General features: G+C 39.6%; 1 non-coding gene across 1 annotated transcript; it reads right to left on the bottom strand.

Moving 5' to 3' along the window:
• Window positions 1-20,047: 20,047 nt before the first annotated feature.
• Window positions 20,048-20,155, bottom strand: LOC112746102 (small nucleolar RNA R71). The gene has a single exon (XR_003174001.1). It is a non-coding gene; the product is annotated as a small nucleolar RNA R71 (small nucleolar RNA).
• Between the last annotated feature and the right edge of the window lie 1,354 nt (window positions 20,156-21,509).

The following is a 21,509-nucleotide window of genomic DNA, read 5'->3' as shown; positions in this document are numbered from 1 at the left end:
GTGGTAGCGGTGCCCGAGAGAGGGATTATGAGCTTGTAGTGCCCGACTCTGACGAGAAGGTTTGTTTTCCTACTTTGGTCGGGGGGGAGCGTCCTTTCTTCTATGCATATGAATATTTCTTCAGCTAGTTGGGCATTACTTTTCCATTTACTGCTTTCGAGACCGACTTGTTGTGGTCGTGTAACATTGCCCCATCCCAGCTTCATCCGAATTCCTGGGGTTTTATCAAGATCTTTCAGCTGCTTTGCCAAGAGTTAGGCGTAACACCTTCTCAAACTCTTTTCCTTTATCTTTTTGTTTCTGCCAAGCCTGGTGCCTCTTCCAAAAAGAAAGCTTCCTGGGTTTCTTTCAGATCTTCCCAGGGTCATAAAGTTTTTGCCATGTACGATGAGTCTTTTAAGGACTTTAAGAATTATTTCTTTAGAGTCCGTGCTGTTGAGGGGGTCTGCCCCTTTTTTCTTGATGAGAATGACGAGCCTGCTTTCCCTCTAGAGTGGCAGAAGGATGTGAGAGTGTCTCGTTATACATGGGAGATGCTTGACGAGGTTGAGCATGCTTTTGTTATTGTTCTTGAAGATTTATGGGGGGAACCACCCCATCTTGATACAAAAAGGTTTTTGAATGACCCGTCCCTGGTTCGAACTGTTTTGGGTACTGTCTGACTTGTTTCTATACTTGTTTCTTAGTTTTGCTTCCTCTTTTGTGATTGTAACCCATTACTGTGGTTGATTTTATTTTTTCAGAGATGTCAAAAAACAATGATTCCATGAAGGCCTTCAAAAAGGCAAGGAAGGCTGCTGCTGCTCAAAATATCTCGGCCAAGGTGACGGGAGAGGGATCTTCTCAAGTTCAGGTGAAGCCGCCCGTGCCGAGTTCTCCTGGGCCGAGGAAGGTGATTCCCACTCCTCAAGTTCGCCTGGCCGACCCTCCACAGTCTTCCGCTGCTACTTCTGGTGCTCCTCCCTACAAGAAACAAAAAACAATTGAGCCTTTCAACCTTGATGCCCCTGATTTTGACGCGGTCGAGTTCATAGATCAGCAGATCGGTCCCTACGGTGTCCTCCCTATGGATGATATATCACTCCTTCGTCATTTGGATTTCATAACTCGGAGTAGTGTAAAAATGGCACATATGGGAGCTGCCCTGTACCGAACTGCTCACAATCTTCCTCTCCATGCCACCAAAGATTTTATGGAGGAGGCAAAACATGAGTTCGATCGGATGAAGGGCTTGAAGGATGATCTCGAGGTGAAGGTGGCCAAACTGGAGAAGGATCTGAAGAATGAGAAGGTGAGTTCCCTTGCTCTGGCGGCTTCTGTGCGGTTGGCCGAGGACACGGCATTGAGGCATAAAGACAGCTATGTCACATCCTATCGGGAAGGAATGCGTTTGAAGGAGGAGTTGGAGAACGCCCGAGCTGATTACTCCGAGCTCCAGGGTCATCTTGTTGGCAGTGTGAATGCTGCTTACGAGAAGCTGAAGGAGCAGATTCGAATTATTGCTCCCGAGGCCGACCTTACTCTTTTTAGCCTGGACAATGTTGTGATGGATGGTAAGATTGTCCCTGATGACCAGGATGATGACGATGTCGAACCTCCCCCTGTGCCTTCTGCCAAAGTGTCAACTTTTACAATTCCTCTAGTTGAGGTCGGTCATTCTGTTTCTGATCCGGACTGTCAGATCTTGAATCGGGATGATGGTACCGTGGATGCTGTGCCTATTCAGACTCGCCCTCCTTCTCCCCATACTGATGCTGCCGAGAAGGCTCCCGATCTTAGCTGATTTTTCTTGGATGTTTGCGTAGATAGCCTAGCTTGTGGGCTTTTAAACTCTTTATTTTGTAGTTTGAATATTTTGCTAACTGTTGATACTCCTTCTGGTTGCTTGTTTAGCAACTTTTTATTTTGAAAAAACAACAAGTAGCTTTCAAGCTTTTGGGCCTGACCCTGAAGCTTGTTATAATATTGTATTTTATATCATGCTTGTTTGCACTTGTCTTGGCACCTTTCTGGGTTTTGAGAATGTTGGAGCCTTGCTGCTCGGCCTCTTTGGATTGCTTTGTACTTGGTGCACAAATTGTGAATCACACTTTTCACAACTCGTACCACTGACCAGCAAGTGCACTGGGTCGTCCAAGTAATACCTCACGTGAGTAAGGGTCGAATCCCACGGAGATTGTTGGTTTGAAGCAATCTATGGTTATCTTGTAAATCTTAGTCAGGAAGTCAATTATGTTTGTCAGTTGAATCGCAAATAAACAATAGAGCATGGATTAAAGGTTACTTGTTATGCAGTGATGGAGAATATGTTGGAGTTTTGGAGATGCTTTGTCTTCTGAATCTCTGCTTTCCTCTGTCTTCTTGTTCACGCACGCACGTCCTCCTATGACAAGCTGTGTGTTGGTGGATCACCGTTGTCAATGGCTACCATCCATCCTTCCAGTGAAAACTACGCTCACGCGCTCTGTCACAGCACGGCTAATCACCGGTTGGTTCTCGATCCGGTTGGAATAGGATTTACTATCCTTTTGCGTCTGTCACTAACGCCCAGCCTTCAGGAGTTTGAAGCTCGTCACAGTCATTCAATCCTTGAATCCTACTCGGAATACCACAGACAAGGTTTAGACTTTCCGGATTCTCATGAATGCCGCCATCAGTTCTAGCTTATACCACGGAGATTCTGATTAAGGAATCTAAGAGATACTCATTCAATCATATATAGAACGGAGGTGGTTGTCAGGCACACGTTCATGATTTGAGGAAGGTGATGAGTGTCACAGATCATCACCTCCATCACAGTTAAGCGCGAATGAACATCTTAGATAGGAACACGCGTGTTTGAATGGAAAGCAGAAATACTTGCATTAATTCATCGAGACACAGCAGAGCTCCTCACCCCCAACAATGGAGTTTAGAAACTCATGCCGTCAGAGAATACAAATTTTTGATCTAAAATGTCATGAGATACAAAATAAGTCTCTAAAAGTTGTTTAAATACTAAACTAGTAGCCTAGGTTTACAACAAATGAGTAAATTATGATGGATGATGCAGAGGCCCACTTTTGGGGCCCACTTGGTGTGTGCTGGGGCTGAGAATTAAGTAATCCACGTGTAGAGGCCATTTGTGGAGTTGAACGCCAGTTTTTGTGCCAGTTTGGGCGTTCAACTCCAGCTTTTGATCCTTTTCTGGCACTGGACGCCAGAATTGGGCAGAGAACTGGCGTTGAACGCCAGTTTACGTCGTCTATCTTTGTGCAAAGTATGAACTATTATATATTGCTGGAAAGCCCTGGATGTCTACTTTCCAACGCAATTGGAAGCATGCCATTTCGAGTTCTGTAGCTCTAGAAAATCCACTTTGAGTGCAGGGAGGTCAGAATCCAACAGCATCAGCAGTCCTTTTTCAGCCTGAATCAGATTTTTGCTCAGCTCCTTCAATTTCAGCCAGAAAAATACCTGAAATTACAGAAAAACACACAACTCATAGTAAAGTCCAGAAATATGAATTTTTCCTAAAAACTAATGAAAATAGACTAAAAACCAACTAAAACATACTCAAAACTATATGAAATTAACCCCAAAAAGCGTATAAAATATCCGCTCATCAGTACTTATTGCTTGTAGCTTGGATCCTTTGAGGTCGTGGATGTGTGGATCCGACTTGTATTTCGGTTTTCTCGCTCTTACTTGTATTTATTTCTAGCAATCCATAACCGATTTCTTTACGTTGGTCCTCTTTCCAGTTATTTTTGTAGTCCTCTTTTTTGGACCTTTGTCAGGTCTCTTTCAGGGACTACTTTTATAACTTGTTTGTTGGGAGGCCAACTTCTTTACGTCGTCCTTTTCCAAGTTATTTTTGTAATCCTCTTTCTTGGACCTTTGTCAGGTCTCTTTCAGGGATTACTTTTATAACTTGTTTTTTGTAAGAGACCGACTTCGTCATGTCGATCTCTTCTAAGTTATTTTATAATCCTCTTTCTTGGACCTTTGTCAGGTCTCTTTCAGGGATTACTTTTATAACTTGTTTTTTGTAGGAGACCGACTTCGTCATGTCGATCTCTTCTAAGTTATTTTGTAATCCTCTTTCTTGGACCTTTGTCAGGTCTCTTTCAGGGATTACTTTTATAACTTGTTTTTTGTAGGAGACCGACTTCGTCATGTCGATCTCTTCTAAGTTATTTTGTAATCCTCTTTCTTGGACCTTTGTCAGGTCTATTTCAGGGATTACTTTTATAACTTGTTTTTCGTAGGAGACCGACTTCGTAATATCGATCTCTTCTAAGTTATAGCAATTCCTCTTTTATAGGGTTGGCCAGACCTTTTTCCAGGGATTTGCTGATAACTTGGGTTGACTCGGTCCGACTTTTTTTTTTAATGTCGGCCAGTCTTTAAGTTATTATTTAGCAATCCATTAAGACCTCGTCAGGTCCTTTCTCCGGATCACTTTCGATAACTTCTTGCAATATTCTGTTTTCATCTTTGCCGATTTGTAGAAAGTGGATTAAATCCTCGTTTAGTCGACCTTTAGATGAATTTGGTTTTCATCTCTCTTGGTCTTTATCGTGATTGGGCAGTGAATTTGTTTTTCACTTTTTGCCAATCTGTTACTTTATAATCGGACGATGAATGTTTCAAATTAATGCGTCTTGAAAACTTGTAGAATCGTCTAATATATTTTATTTAAAAGACAATGAAAATATGTACATATAGATTTTTTATCCTTTTGAATTGGATAATTTCTGGATCTCAACATGGTGCCTCATTAAAAAACCTTTTCAGGAAAAAGAGTGCATCTCATGCTGGTATCCTTTATTTCTAACTATAGTACCTTCTTAAGTTGCAGGCGTGCCACGATCTGGGGAACTCTCACCCGTCGAGTTCGGATAATCTGTAGTAGCCCTTCCCAAGTACTTCTATTACTCGGTAGGGTCCTTTCCAGTTTGCCGCCAGCTTTTCTTTTCTGGATCGAGTTGTTCCGATATCATTTTAGATTAGAATGAGATCATTTTCAGCGAAACCCCTTGGCACTACTTTTTTTATTATATCTCGAAGCCATTCGGCGCTTTAGCGCTTCTTCCCTGATCCGAGCTCTTTCTTGGATTTTCGGGAGTAGGTCGAGCTCTTCTCTTTGAAGTTGAGAGTTGCCTTCTTCATTGTAGTGGACTACTCTAGGTGACCCTTCCTCGACCTCCACTGGGATCATTGCCTCCACTCCGTACGCTAATCGAAATGGTGATTCGTTTGTGGTGGAATGTGGCGTTGTTCGATATGCCCATAGCACTTGTGGAAGTTCTTTGGCCCAAGCTCCCTTTGCGTCTTGCAGTCTCCGTTTCAGCCCAGCTAATATGACTTTGTTGGCCGCTTCGGCTTGTCCATTGGCTTGGGGATGTTCGACGGAGGTGAACTGGTGTTTTGTGTTCAAGTCGGCTACTAACTTTCTGAAGCCTGTATCTGTGAATTGGGTGCCATTGTCTGTAGTGATGGAGTATAGAACTCCAAACCTTGTGACAATGTTCCTATATAGGAATTTCCGGCTCCTTTGAGCAGTGGCGTTGGCTAGGGGCTCTGCCTCGATCCACTTTGTGAAATAGCCTACCCCGACTATGAGGAATTTAACTTGTCCTGATCTCTGGAGAAAGGGTTCGAGAAGATCGAGTCCCCATTTTGCAAATGGCCAAGGCGAAGTTACGCTGATGAGCTCTTCTGGCGGGGCGATGTGAAAGTTAGCATGTTTCTGGCATGGTGGACATGTCTTTACAAATTCTGTAGCTTCTTTTTGTAGAGTTGGCCAGCAAAATCCCGCCCGGAGTACCTTTTTGGTGAGAGCTTGTGCTCCGAGATGGTTGCCACAAATGCCGCTGTGTACTTCCTCTAAAACTTCCCTTGTGTTGGAGGTCGGCACACATTTTAACAATGGTATTGAAATCCCTCTTTTGTATAGGGTATTGTTTATGATAGTGTAGTATTGTGCCTCCCGCTTTAACCTCTTTGCCTCCTTTTCATCTGTGGGGAGTGTTTCTGTCTTGAGGTAGTTAATTATAGGGGTCATCCATCCTTGATCCTGTCCTGTTATGGCTAGGATTTTTTCCTCTTCCGAGATTGACGGGCTTTATAGCATTTTCTGGATGAGGCTTCTATTGTTGCCTCCTGGTTTAGTGTTGGCTAGTTTTGAGAGTGCGTCAGCTCGGGCATTTTGTTCGCGGGTATGTGGCAGATCTCATATTCCCCAAGTTGTCCGAGCTGTTCCCTGGTTTTATCCAAATACTTTTGCATGGTGGGATCCTTGGCTTGGTAGCTCCCTGTTATTTGTGAGGTGACTACTTGTGAATTGCTGAAGATGATGAGTTTTTGGGCTCCAACTTCCCTAGCCAGCTTCAAACCAGCTAGTAGTGCTTTATATTCTGCCTGGTTGTTTGAGGCAGGGAACCTGAATTTGAGGGAGAGCTCAATTTGGGTTCCTTGGTTGCTTTCGATTATCACACCTGCGCCGCTTCCGGTTTTATTTGAGGAGCCGTCCACGTATATATTCCACTCTATGGGGGTCTCCGGGGTGTCTGTAAACTCTGCAATGAAGTCGGCTAAATATTGTGATTTAATGGCTGTCCGAGCCTCGTATTGAAGGTCGAACTCGGACAACTCGATTGCCCATTGTAGGATTCTTCCTGCTAGATCTGTCTTCTGCAATATCCCCTTTATGGGCTGGTTGGTCCGAACCTTAATGGTGTGAGCTTGGAAGTACGGGCGGAGTCGTCGAGATGCTAGTATAAGGGCATAGGCAAACTTTTCTATTTTTTGGTAGTTCAGCTCAGATCGTTGTAATGCTTTGCTGATAAAGTACACGAGTTGTTGCCCATTGTCCTCTTCTCGAACTAGTGCTGAGGCTACCGCTCGACTCCCTACCGCGAGGTATAATATGAGTGGTTCCCCTTGTCGTGGCCGAGATAGGATGGGTGGCCGTCCTAGAAATCTTTTGAAATCTTGGAAGGCTTGTTCGCACTCCGTTGTCCATTCAAAGTTCTTTCCTTTCCTTAGAGTGGCATAGAAAGGAAGGGATCTTATCGCTAATCCCGCTAGGAATCTGGACAAGGCTGCCAATCTCCCGTTGAGTTGTTGTACCTCTTTGACACAAGTTGGGCTCTTCATGTTGAGTATGGCCTGGCATTTATCCGGATTTGCCTCAATTCCTCTTTGTGTGAGCATAAAACCCAAGAACTTGCCTGCTTCTACTGCAAAAGTGCATTTTGCAGGATTGAGTAGCATGCCATGCTTCCTTATAGTGTCGAACACCTGGGCCAAGTCAGACAATAGTGTCTCTTCACTTTGTGTCTTTATCAACATGTCATCCACATAGACTTCCATTATTTTTCCAATATGGTCCGAAAAGACTTTGTTCATTAGCCTTTGATAAGTAGCTCCCGTGTTTTTAAGACCAAAAGGCATTACGATGTAGCAGTAGTTTGCTTTTGGTATTAAAAACGAGGTTTTTTCCTGATCAGGTGAATACATTGGGATTTGATTGTATCCAGAATATGCATCCATAAACGAAAGGTATTTATATCCTGATGAGGCATCCATCAGAGCGTCGATACTTGGGAGTGGATAAGGATCTTTTGGGCAGGCTTTGTTGAGATCGGTGTAGTCGGTGCACATCCGCCATTTTCCATTTGATTTTTTCACCAAGACGACGTTGGCTAGCCATAGTGGGTACTTGACTTCTCTTATGAATCCTGCCTCCAGTAGTGCTTGTACCTGCTCCTCCACAGATTGGGATTGTTCTGGCCCAAGTTTTCTTCGTCTTTGCTGTACCGGCTGAGATCCTGGATAGACCGCCAACTTGTGGCACATTAGTTTGGGGTCTATGCCTGGCATGTCCGCCGCTTTCCATGCGAAGAGGTCGACATTAACTCATAAGAACTCTACTAGTGATTCTTTTGCGTCTCCTTTTAGGATTGTTCCAATATTAGTTGTTTTGTCCGAGGTGTCTCCGATCTGAACTTTCTCTACTTCACCTTCGGGTTGTGGACGGAGTTCCTCTCATCTTTGAACTCCTCCAAGCTCAATTGTATGGAATTCTTCTCCTCTGCCTCTGAGGTTTAGACTTTCATTATGGCAGTGGCGCGCCATCTTTTGATCTGCTTTTATTGTAGCTATCCCTTCTGCAGTTGGGAATTTCATGCACAGATATGGAGTTGAGACTATTGCGCCGAGTTGATTCAATGTTGTCCGACCTATTAAGGCATTGTAAGCTGAACTCACGTCGACCACGATGTAGTCTATTTTGAGTGCTCGGGATTGGTTTCCTCTTCCGAACGTTGTATGTAGCGAGATGTAACCAAGTGGTTGCACTGGGGTGTCTCCCAGTCCAAACAGGCTGTTTGGGTATGCTCTAAGCTCCTTTTCTTCTAAACCAAGCTTGTCGAAGGCCGTTTTAAATAAGATGTCGGCGGAGCTCCCTTGGTCTATCAGCGTGCGTTGGAGATTTGCGTTTGCTAGTATGATGGTGATGACCATGGGATCGTCGTGTCCCGAGATGATTCCGTATGCATCTTCTTTGGTGAACTTAATTACAGGGATGTCGGGTTCTCCTTCCTTTCCCTCGACATGATATACTTCTTTGAGATGTCTTTTACGAGATGATTTGGAGATTTCTCCTCCTGCAAATCCGCTGTGTATCATGTGGACGTGTCTTTCTGGTGTACGAGGTGATCGCTCAGCTCGTCCGACATCTTCATCCCTTCTTCTCTTTCTTTGCTCATCATCTCGGGTGGCCAAAAACCGATCTAGTTTTCCTTCTCTCACTAATTTTTCTATGACGTTTTTTAAGTCGAAGCATTCGTTGGTGGAATATCCTCGGACTCAATGATATTGTTTGCCTTGCTTGATTGTGCATTAATTGGGAATGCCTAAGTGAATTTACTATGTTAATTGTTATATTCGCTAATTGCAGTACTTGTATACTATCTGTGTTTGCCCTTACTTGCTTGTTTGTGTGTGCGGTATCACTGGTGTTGGAGGATCAGAGGAAAGGCGGGGAAGTTAGGGATTTTAGTCAAGTTTACAGTTTGGTTAAGTTATAATTTGAGAAGACCACCCGTTTATGGTTTCTGTTTTAGTCCTGTAAGCTTTATAATCCAAGTGTCGGCATTCTAGAATTGCCTCTGGTATTCCCAAGACCTTATATCTTATGTACGTGGCACCTTTACCATGCTGAGAACCCCCGGTTCTCATTCCATATGATATTGTTGTTTTTCAGATGTAGGTCGAGAGGCATCTCGCTAGGCGTCTAGAGTTTCTGCAGCAAAATGGATTCATTTTGGGATTTTACTTTTGGTCTTTTGCTATATATGTATAGACTCTTCTCATGTATGTATATGTTTTACTATTGCGCCTCTTAGAGGTTTATGGAGAACTAGGATTTTAAATATGTATTTTGGGTTATGGGTTGTATATTTTGTATGTAAATATTCTCCGGCCAGCCTTAGCTTCGCATGCTGAGTTAGGAGCTTGTTATTTTGTACTTTTGACCCTCTATTCCTACCTTCTGTTTAATTACACTTATGAACTATAGTTTTCTTCACACACAAGTAATCTTGTTCCGGAGCGTTGCGCTTTTTATTTCGCATTTTTGCTTTACCCGCTTTTCAAGACTCCTCGTATACTGCATCGTTTTCAATATTTTATATATATATATATATATATATATATATATATATATATATATATATATATATATATATATAGTGTAAAGTATCGTTTTTGTCCCCAACGTTTGGGGTAAGTCCCAAAGTTGTCCCTAACGTTTCAATCGTCCTATTTAAGTCCCTAACGTTTCAAAATTGACTCAATGTTGTCCTGTCGTTAAGGATCCATTAACAGAATTGACGGCGGGACAAAATTGAGACGATTTTGAAACGCTAGGGACTTAAATAGGACGAAAATGTTAGGGACAAAAACGATACATAGAAATAAATTTTAATTTAATTTTATCTTTCAATAATATTAATTTTTTACTGTACATAGTATTCAATTATTTTTTAATTACATCTAAATAAATTACACTTAATCACATTACTTTCATTTTAAATAAATTTATTTTTTTATAACTTTAAAGAATTTTGATACATTAGAGACAAAAGGTATAATTTATATTTTATTGTATATATTTTTTTCTTTTCTGCAAGGTTATATACTAGTCATTCTACAAATATTTCATGATAACTAAAAATCTTTAAGAGTAAAATTATAAAAAAATTAATTTATTTAAAATGAAAGTAATATGATTAAGTGTAATTTACTTAGATGTGATTAAAAAATAATTGAATACTATGTACAGTAAAAAAATTGATATTATTGAAGGATAAAATTAAAGTTTATTTCTATGTATCATCTTTGTCCCCAATGTTTTCGTCCTATTTAAGTCCCTAACATTTCAAAATCGTCTCAATTTTGTCCCACCGTCAATTCTGTTAATGGATCCCTAACGATAGGACAATATTGAGTCAGTTTTGAAATGTTAGGGACTTAAATAAGATGATTGAAACGTTAGGAACAACTTTGGGACTTACCCCAAATATTGGGGACAAAAACGATACTTTACTCTATATATATATTGGAGGTTGATGCGAGGCGGAAGTATGACCAATTAAGAGATCAATATAGGGGATACGTTTCGAGTATAGCTCTTAGCCAGCAAAAATCTGCCTCATCAATTTATAAAGGTTGTCACAAAAGTTTAGAATAAAAATAATGGGAGTATGAGTCCCAGGTCGTCTCTCAACGAGTTGACAAAGAGGTGCTAATTTATTAATCAGGAGTTTTCTGGGTAATTTTGAGTTTGGGCAATGGGCAAATAAATAATTGTAAATTAAAGCAGTGAAAATTTAAAGGGATTTATAATATTCAAAATAAAAGGCCTTGACTGGGGGAATGATTAATTGGAAGTTCTATCCTTGTTGGAATTCTCTCAAGTGTAGTATAAAGAGGTTGTTGTTTTCACTTAGTTAACCCTTACTAAATAAAGAAAAGTCAAGTGATTGAGCTAACTCTTATTTGTAAATCCTAGTCCGCTCCCTTGGGAAGGTCTAGCGTTAGTAAATACAGAATTATCCAACAACTTCCAATTTAACTATTCACTTGAGCATTCCAACTCAAGTGTCTCCTTTTAATCAACCCCCATGTCAAGTTGGGAATATACTCCATTGACATGAGAATTACTTGTATAGAATTAAAAAGGGAATAAAAGAAAGACATGATAGATAATAACTGCAATTTAATTAAAAATAAAAGTAATCCTTTGCATTAACAATCCATGAAAATAATCCAATTGTAACTCTAAACAAGAATTAAGAATATGGAATAAATAAAAGAGTAAGGAAACAAACTAGAATAGTATTTTCAACGGAGGTGATGACTCTTCAATATCCAAAGCAAAAGCAATAAACTATGAAACTATGAATGTAAAAGAAAAACCTAGAGGAAGAGTAATTTTCTCTCTAGATTCAGATCTAAAAACTAAAACTATGCTAATGAGAATGTGTGTTGAGTCTCTTCATGTTCCCTGGCTCTAGTTTGTGTTTCTGCGCCGGAAACTGGGTCAAAACTCGGCCCAAAATTGCCCCCAGCATTTTCTGTTAATTGTGCAAATCGCGCATGTCACGCGTGCGCGTCGCTGGTCGTTTTGGCGTGTCACGCGTGCGCGTCTTTGTGCAAACTCCAATCCACGCGTACGCGTCAGGCATGCGCACGTTCGCTGTAAAGTTCTCCATATCACGCGCTCGTGTGAGCCATACGTGCGCGTCGATGCTCGCTGGTTATCTCCTTGGTTTCTTGTGTTCCTTCCATTTTTGCAAGCTTCCTCTCCATTCTCTAAGCCATTCCTGCCCTATAAAGCTTGAAACACTTAACACACGGATCACGGCATCAAATGGTATAAAGGAGAATTAAAATATACAAATTAAAGATCTCTAGGAAGCAAGTTTTCAACCATAGAACAAAACTAGGAAGGGATTGTAAAATCATGCAAATCATATGAATAAGTGAGTAAAGACTTGATGAAACCATTCAATTAAACACAAGATAAACCATAAAATAGTGGTTTATCAACCTCCCCACACTTAAACATTAGCATGTCCTCATGCTTAGCTTAAGGAGATTAAAAGACTAATTAAGGGAAAGTAAGACTCATGCAATGCAATGCAACCTATGAATGCAACTATATGCTAAAATGATTTTGCCTGCTTGGTTAAAAGTAAATAAGTTCTTCAAGACAAATATAAATCAAATATCACTAATTAAAATCATACAGTAAAACAAGTAAACTTGTAAGAAGACAGCTCATGAAAGCAGGGAACATAGAATCAAGCATTGAACCCTCAGTGATGGTGTATATGCACTCTAATCACTCAAGTGTATAGGGTAATCACTCTACTTTTTCCTAGTCATGCTTTCTAAACTTTGTTCTTCACCTAACCAATCAATAAGTATTTAATGTACCAATGCAAACATCATGAGGTCTTTTCAAGGTTGTAATGGGGCCAAGGTAAAGGTGAGGGTATATATATGGCTAAGTGAGCTATAAATTGAATCCTTGATCAACCTACGCCTTCACCTATACATACTCTATATACTTTTAAATTCATGCCTAGCTACCCAAAATTTCCCACTTTTGCATTACATACTCATGCTTCAACTCTTCTTTTAATTTGTATCACCTATGCATTGATCTTTTCATTAACTTAACATTGGGGAAATTTTGTCCCCTTATTTATTTAATCAATTATTGAATATTTTTGGATTTATTTTTTTTAAATAAAAGTAAACATAGCTTATCAATGCACCTGGATTTTTAAATTTTCTGGTCTTACATGAGTAGTAACCCAAATTCCTAATATTTTATCATAACACATTCCCTATTAACCCATGTTCCCACAGTTTTTCCACACTTAGTTAACACACAATCTCTATCTTAAGCTAACCAAAGATTCAATTTGGGGTGATTAAATTGTTTTTCCGCTTAAGGCTAGTGATGTGGTAAAATATAAAACAAGGGGGATAAAAAGGCTCAAAGTGGCTAACAAAGGTGACATAAAAGGGTAGACTATTTGGATTAAGTGAGCTAATAAAACAATAGCCTCAATCATATGCATGCATATAATATATTAAACATTGGACATATAGGATGGAACAAAATATAAATTACAATCATAGAGAAAAAAAACACACAATAATAAAATATTATGGTTAAATAATGTAACCATGTAATTAAGCTCAATTCTCACAGGTTGTGTGTTCTAGCTTTAAACCATGTTCCAATTTACAGTTTTCAAACAAATTTAACACAAAATTTTAATTTGAATTAGTGAAATTTTCAAAATAGAGTCTTGAAAAGAAACTTATTATTTTTCAACCAATTAGAACATGCATGCAAATACCTATTACTATGCAATCTATTCTATCCTAAACAAAAGAAAAATAAATAATTTATTGGTGTTAAGAAAGAGCAGTTACCTCCGAAAGTCAGGTACTGACCGACCTCCCCACACTTAAAGCTTGGCACCGTCCTCGGTGCCATCAGTCAGGAACAAAGGGGGGCTGGTAGCAGTATCTCCACGGTTGGGATTATCATGGCTCCCTGTGCTAGTAGATGAAGTGGAGTCCAGAGTGTCTGGATCTTCTTCATGTGGGTAGTTGCCAACAATCAGCTCCTTGAGGTATATAAATTTGTGCTTGTTACGGTGCTCCATTCGCTTTGCCTGCCGGTCAAGCCGGTCCAACCTCTCCAGTATCTGAAGGAGTAGCTGATTTGTTGAAGGTTCTTGTGATATGGAAGGAGAAGGGATATCTTCTGTCGGTTTTATGGTCCAATTGATAGTGGCTGCTGGAGGTCTGATGTACTTTCCGTTGGGGACGTACTGATCATCCCGTGGAATCATGGCCTTGGTGTCCCCAACTTTGTAGGAAACTCCGGCTACCGAGACTAGATCTGAAACCAAGGCGGAAAAAGGTAAGTTGCCCGCAATTTGTACGTGTCCCATGGCATCCCGGATGTGTCTTGGTAAGTTAAGAGGCTGGTTTGTAAGGATACACCAGAGTAGAACATCCATGTCTGCAGCGAAGGAGAACTTGTGAGTGCTCGGAAAGACGTAGTGGGACATAATCTGTGCCCACACTCGAGCCTCCAAGATGAGTGCTGAAGCCAATATTCCCTTAGGTCAGGATCGATGGTATCTATAGATCCATCTGCTGCCAGGTTGTGTTATAACTCTGAGAACGGTGGCCCAGTCAAATTGGTATGTCTGGTGTTTGAAAGAAGCTTCTTGGAGTACGTCCAATCCTTCTGGAGCAGGGGGAAGATCTAAAGCTTGCTGAATGGCTTTTTCAGTTTTGGGGACTTGCTTCTGACGGACATAGATAGACTGCAGTGTTGGCATGTGAAAATTGGAGTAGAATTCGACTACCATGAAAGATTAACCTGCCGTGGTTGTCTCCATAAGAATCCCTAGTGTCTGCGTTCAATTCGGGGCTCAACAAAATCAACAATGTGGGTGGGAGGATGAGTAGGTGCTCATTGTTGTAGTTCCTCTCAGCCAGAATGGGGAACATCTGCTCACAGTAGCGGTTAGTGAACCGCACAGTGTCCTTTGCTGGGAAGGCTTTTTCTTTTTCATCGACCTTGATGATCCTCTTGACTTGCTTTGTTGAGGCTTTACTGCTGTTGAAGACGGCTCCGCAGTTAGTGCTCTTTTTGTTCCTTTCCTTGCCAGTGGTTTAGGAGTAGCTTTCTCTTTACCCTTCTTGGTGGCCATCCTGGAAAGGGAAAAGAAAAGTAACTTTTAAAGCTAAAGGTTAGAGCAAGGAAGAGGATGGTACAAGTGATAATCAATGCATGGTAAAGAAGGATGTCATTAACACATGGTCGCGACTATATGTGATAAGTTCATCAATGGAAATATAGCAAGTGCATATAATGGCAAGTAGATGCAAGATGTTTATTGGCATGCTAGCAAAGGCATGAGTAGCATAGATCAAGCATTAATTGCCCAATTTGATTATCAAGTGTTTCAAACTAACAATCTGTTTGTATTGACAATTATATTCAATTAATAATATATTGAAAGAGGTTTTGTGAAAAACATGCATTAGAGTAGAAGAATAGAATAATTTAAAAATGCACAATGCCATACGGACTTTTTCACAAACACTTAGCATGCATGGTAAATATGTTATTGAAAATATTAAATTTGAACATGCAAGCAACCTAAGATAATTAATAATTGTCAAATAATTCCTTAATAATCCATGAGCAATTATAGAAGAAAATAATCACCCAATTAAATTTCTAACACCAATTAAAAGGATGTAAAAAGAAAAAGAAAGACTAAGAAAACATAGATTATGAAATTAAAAAGAAAAAGAAGAAGAAAATATAAATTAAAATAATAATTGAAGAGTAAAAGTGGAAGAAGAAAAGAAAACCTTGATGAAGAAGATGAAGAGGGAAAGAAGAAAGGAAAAAAATAAGAAGGAATAAAGAAGGGAGAAGGAAGAAGAAAGAATTAAGAAGAAGGAAGAAAAATTGGGATTAGGGAAGAAAAGATAGGAATTCTGGCGCTGATCTGGATAAACTGTGCGTCGCATGCGACATGGACGCGTGAATCACGCGTTCGCGTGATTTGGGCTATTTTCAAGTGACGCGGATGCGTCAGGGACGCGTACGCGTGACCTGAATTGTGCTATTGGCACGAGAGCAGTCTTGCGTACGCATAACTCTCTGTTTTAATACGCATGATGAGCGGATAATTTATACGCTTTTTGACATTGTTTTTAGTAGGATCTAGTTACTTTTAGGGATATTTTCATTAGTTTTTATGTTAAATTCACATTTCTGGACTTTACTATGAGTTTGTGTGTTTTTCTGTGATTTCAGGTATTTTCTGGCGGAAATTGAGGGACTTGAGCAGAAATCAGATTCAGAGGTTGAAGAAGGACTGCTGATGCTGTTGGATTCTGACCTCCCTGCACTCAAAGTGGATTTTCTGGAGCTACAGAACTCGAAATGGCGCGCTTCGAATTGCGTTGGAAAGTAGACATCCAGGGCTTTCCAGCAATATATAATAGTCCATACTTTGGCCAAGAATTGACGACGTAAACTGGCGTTCAACGCCAGCCTTCTGCCCAAATCTGGCGTCCAGCGCCAGAAAAGGATCCAAAACCAGAGTTGAACGCCCAAACTGGCACAGAAACTGGCGTTCAACTCCACAAATGGCCTCTGCACGTGCTACACTTAAGCTCAGCCCAAACACACACCAAGTGGGCCCCGGAAGTGGATTTATGCATCAATTACTTACTCATGTAAACCCTAGTGACTAGTTTATTATAAATAGGACCTCTTACTATTGTATTGGGTATCTTTTGATCATCTTAGGATCTTAGGATCATCTTTGAACGCATTGTTCTTAGACTTTAGGGGCTGGCCATCTCGGCCATGCCTGGACCTTCACTTATGTATTTTCATACGGTAGAGTTTCTGCACTCCATAGATTAAGGTGTGGAGCTCTGCTGTTCCTCAAAGATTAATGCAAAGTACTACTGTTTTCTATTCAATTCTTCTTATTTCGCTTCTAAGATATCCATTCGCACCCAAGAACGTGATGAAGGTGATGATTATGTGTGACGCTCATCATCCTTCTCCCTTATGAACGCGTGCCTGACAAACACTTCTGTTCTACATGAAATAAGCTAGAATGAATATCTCTTAGATCTCCTAACCAGAATCTTCGTGGCGTAAGCTAGAATGATGGCGGCATTCAAGAGAATCCGGAAGGTCTAAACCTTGTCTGTGGTATTCTGAGTAGGATTCAATGATTGAATGACTGTGACGAGCTTCAAACTCGCGAGTGCTGGGCGTTAGTGACAGACGCAAAAGGAGGGTGAATCCTATTCCAGCATGATCGAGAACCGACAGATGAATAGCCATGCCGTGACAGGGTGCGTGAGCATATTATTCACTGAGAGGAGGGGATGTAGCCACTGACAACGGTGATGCCCTTGCATAAAGCCAGCCATGGAAAGGAGTAAGACTGATTGGATGAAGATAGCAGGAAAGCAGAGGTTCAGAGGAACGAAAAGCATCTCCATTCGCTTATCTGAAATTTCTACCAATGATTTACATAAGTATTTCTATCCCTATTTTATTATATAATATTCGAAAACTCTATTATCACTTTATGTCTGCCTGACTGAGATTTGCAAGGTGACCATAGCTTGCTTCATACCAACAATCTCCGTGGGATTCGACCCTTACTCACGTAAGGTATTACTTGGACGACCCAGTGCACTTGCTGGTTAGTTGTATCGAAGTTGTGACAATTATGAATTAAGATCAGAGCACCAAGCTTTGGAGCCATTACCAGGATTTGTTCGAGCCTGGAGATCACAATTTCGTGCACCAAGTTTTTGGCGCCGTTGCCGGGGATTGTTTGAGTCTTCGGCAAGCTTTTGGTCCGGTAACATCAGTGCCAGATTCCCTTTTGATCTGGCAACAGCACCAAGTTTTTGGCGCCGTTGCCGGGGATTGTTTGAGTTTGGACAACTGACGGTTCATCTTGTTGCTCAGATTAGGTAATTTTCTTTTCGTTTTGTTTTCAAAAATTTTTCAAAAAAAAATATTTTCAAAAATCTCTCATCTGTTTTCGAAAAAAATAAAAATGTTTTCAAAAATTTTATTCAAGATTTTTAAGAATGAATTCTAGTGTTTCATGAAGCATGTGAAGCCTGGCTGGCTGTAAAGCCATGTCTAAATTCTTTTGGACTGAGGCTTCCAAACCATCAGAGGCAAGTTACATACTTGGTAAATGATGAGCAGCAATTTGTTATCAAGAACAATATACTCTGGTGTTACATGCTGAAGCTTGGCTGGCCATTGGCCATGTCTAGTGTTTTGGACTGGAGCTTTCTTTGAAAGCTTGGCTGGCTAGTGAGCCATGTCTAATTCCTGGACTGAAGCTTTAGACTAAAAATGCAAGATTCCTGGAATTCATATTAAAAGTTTTGGAATCCTTATTTTTTCTTTCTTTCTAAATAATTTTCGAAAAATATAAAATAAAAATCCAAAAAAAATTAGAAAATCATAAAAATCAAAAATATTTTTCTGTTTCTTGTTTGAGTCTTGAGTCATATCATAAGTTTGGTGTCACTTGCATATGCATCTTGCATTTTTTTCGAAAATATCATGCATTTATAGTGTTCTTCATGATCTTCAAGTTGTTCTTGGTAAGTCTTCTTGTTTGATCTTGATGATTTTTTGTTTTGTGTCTTTTCATGTTTATCATATGCATTCTTGAATTCTTAGTGCGTAAGCATTAAAGAATTCTAAGTTTGGTGTCTTGCATGTTTTCTTTGCATTAAAAGTTTTTCAAAATTGTGTCTATGATGTTCATCTTGGCATTCAAAGTGTTCTTGGTGTTCATCTTGACATTCATAGCATTCTTGCATGCATCACATGTTTTGATCTAAAAATTTCATGCATTGCATCATTTTCATGTTTTTCATTAAAAATTCAAAAATCAAAAAAATATCTTTCCCTTTTTCTCTCATCAAATTCGAAAATTTAAGTTGACTTTTTCAAAAATTTTTAAAATAAAATTGTTTCTCATAAGTCAAATCAAATTTTCAATTTGAAAATCTTATCTTTTTCAAAATCTTTTTCAAAAATCAAATCTTTTTCAAAATTCTTAGTTATTTTCGAAAATTCCAAAAATATTTTTCAAAAATATTTTTCTTATTTTTTTATTAAATTTTCGAAAATAACATAAACAATTAATGTTTTGATTCAAAAATTTGAAGTTTGTTACTTACTTGTTAAGAAAGATTCAAACTTTAAGTTCTAGAATCATATCTTGTGATTTCTTATGAATCAAGTCATTAATTGTGATTTTAAAAAATCAAATCTTTTTCAAAACTAATTTCAATCATATCTTTTCAAAAATATCTTATTATCTTATCTTTTTCAAAAATATCTTTTCAAAATATCTTTTCTAACTTCCTAACTTCTTATCTTTTCAAAGTTTGTTTCAACTAACTAACTAACTTTTTGTTTGTTTCTTAACTTTTTCAAAACCACCTAACTAATTCTCTCTTTCTAAATTTTCAAAAATATCTCCCCCTTTTTCAAAATTTCTTTTTAATTAACTAATTATTTTTATTTTTATTTCAAAATATTTCGAAAAAAAAATTAAATAAATACTAAACATTTTTCAAAAACTATTTTCAAAAATCACTAACTCTTTTTCAAAATAATTTTCGAAAATTTTCCCTCCCCCATCTTACTCTATTTATTCATTCATATCCTAACATCTCATCTCACATCTCTAGCCTCCTCACAGTTGTGTTTCTTCCATTATATTACATTCTTTGTCTCCCCCTCTTCTTCTACTCACACAGGGATCCCTATACTGTGGAATAAAGGATCTCTATTATTATTATTATTATTTTTCTGTGCCTTCTTCTTTGTCATATGATCAGGAGCAAGGATAAGAACATTCTTGTGGAAGCAGATCCAGAACCTGAAAGGACTCTAAAAAGGAAACTAAGAGAAGCCAAAATACAACAATCCAGAGATAACCTTTCAGAAATTTTCAAACAGGAAAAGGAGATGGCAGCCGAAAATAATAATAATGTAAGGAAGATGCTTGGTGACTTTACTGCACCTAATTCCAATTTACATGGAAGAAGCATCTCCATTCCTGCCATTGGAGCAAACAACTTTGAGCTGAAACCTCAATTAGTTTCTCTGATGCAGCAGAACTGCAAGTTTCATGGACTTCCATCTGAAGATCCTTTTCAGTTCTTAACTGAATTCTTGCAGATATGTGATACTGTTAAGACTAATGGAGTAGATCCTGAAGTCTACAGGCTCATGCTTTTCCCTTTTGCTGTAAGAGACAGAGCTAGATTATGGTTGGATTCTCAACCTAAAGACAGCCTGAACTCTTGGGATAAGCTGGTCACGGATTTCTTAGCCAAGTACTTTCCTCCTCAAAAGCTGAGCAAGCTTAGAGCTGATGTTCAAACCTTCAGACAGAAAGAAGGTGAATCCCTCTATGAAGCTTGGAAAAGATACAAATAGTTGACTAAAAAGTGTCCTTCTGACATGCTTTCAGAATGGACCATCCTGGATATATTCTATGATGGTTTATCTGAGTTATCAAAGATGTCATTGGATACCTCTGCAGGTGGATCCATTCACCTAAAGAAAACGCCTGCAGAAGCTCAAGAACTCATTGACATGGTTGCTAATAACCAGTTCATGTACACTTCTGAAAGGAATCCTGTGAGTAATGGGACGCCTATGAAGAAAGGAGTTCTTGAAGTTGATACTCTGAATGCCATATTGGCTCAGAACAAAATATTGACTCAGCAAGTCAATATGATTTCTCAGAGTCTGCATGGAATGCAAGCTGCATCCAACAGTACTCAAGAGGCATCTTCTGAAGAAGAAGCCTATGATCCTGAGAACCCTGCAATAGCAGAGGTAAATTACTTAGGTGAACCTTATGGAAACACCTATAACTCATCATGGAGAAATCATCCAAATTTCTCATGGAAGGATCAAAAGCCTCAACAAGGCTTTAATAATGGTGGAAGAAACAGGTTTAGCAATAGCAAGCCTTTTCCATCATCAACTCAGCAACAGACAGAGAACTCTGAACAAAATGCTTCTAATTTAGCAAATCTAGTCTCTGATCTATCTAAGGCCACTGTAAGTTTCATGAATGAAACAAGGTCTTCCATTAGAAATCTGGAAGCACAAGTGGGCCAGCTGAGTAAAAGGATCACTGAAATCCCTCCTAGTACTCTCCCAAGCAATACAGAAGAGAACCCAAAAGGAGAGTGCAAGGCCATTGACATAAGCGCCATGGCCGAACCTGTGAGGAGAGGAGAGGACGTGAATCCCAAGGAGGAAGACCTCCTGGGACGTCCAGTGGTCAATAAGGAGCTTCCCTCTGAGGAACCAAAGGACTCTGAGGCTCATCTAGAGACCATAGAGATTCCATTGAACCTCCTTATACCCTTCATGAGCTCTGATGAGTATACCTCTTCTGAAGAGAATGAGGATGTTACTGAAGAGCAAACTGCCAAGTTTCTTGGTGGAATCATGAAGCTGAATGCCAAATTATTTGGCATTGATACTTGGGAAGTTGAACCTCCCTTGTTCATCAATGAACTAAGTGATCTGGATCAACTGACATTGCCTCAGAAGAGACGGGATCCTGGAAAGTTCATAATACCTTGTACCATAGGCACCATGATCTTTAAGGCTCTGTGTGACCTTGGTTCAGGAATAAACCTCATGCCCCTCTCTGTAATAGAGAAACTGGGAATCTATGGGGTGCAAGCTGCTAAAATCTCACTAGAGATGGCAGACAGCTCAAGAAAACAGGCTTATGGACAAGTAGAAGATGTATTAGTAAAGGTTGAGGGCCTTTACATACCTGCTGATTTCATAGTCC

Source organism: Arachis hypogaea, chromosome 14 (assembly GCF_003086295.3).
Source record: "Arachis hypogaea cultivar Tifrunner chromosome 14, arahy.Tifrunner.gnm2.J5K5, whole genome shotgun sequence".
Lineage (NCBI taxonomy): Eukaryota > Viridiplantae > Streptophyta > Magnoliopsida > Fabales > Fabaceae > Arachis > Arachis hypogaea.
This window is presented reverse-complemented; position numbering and strand designations above follow the sequence as displayed.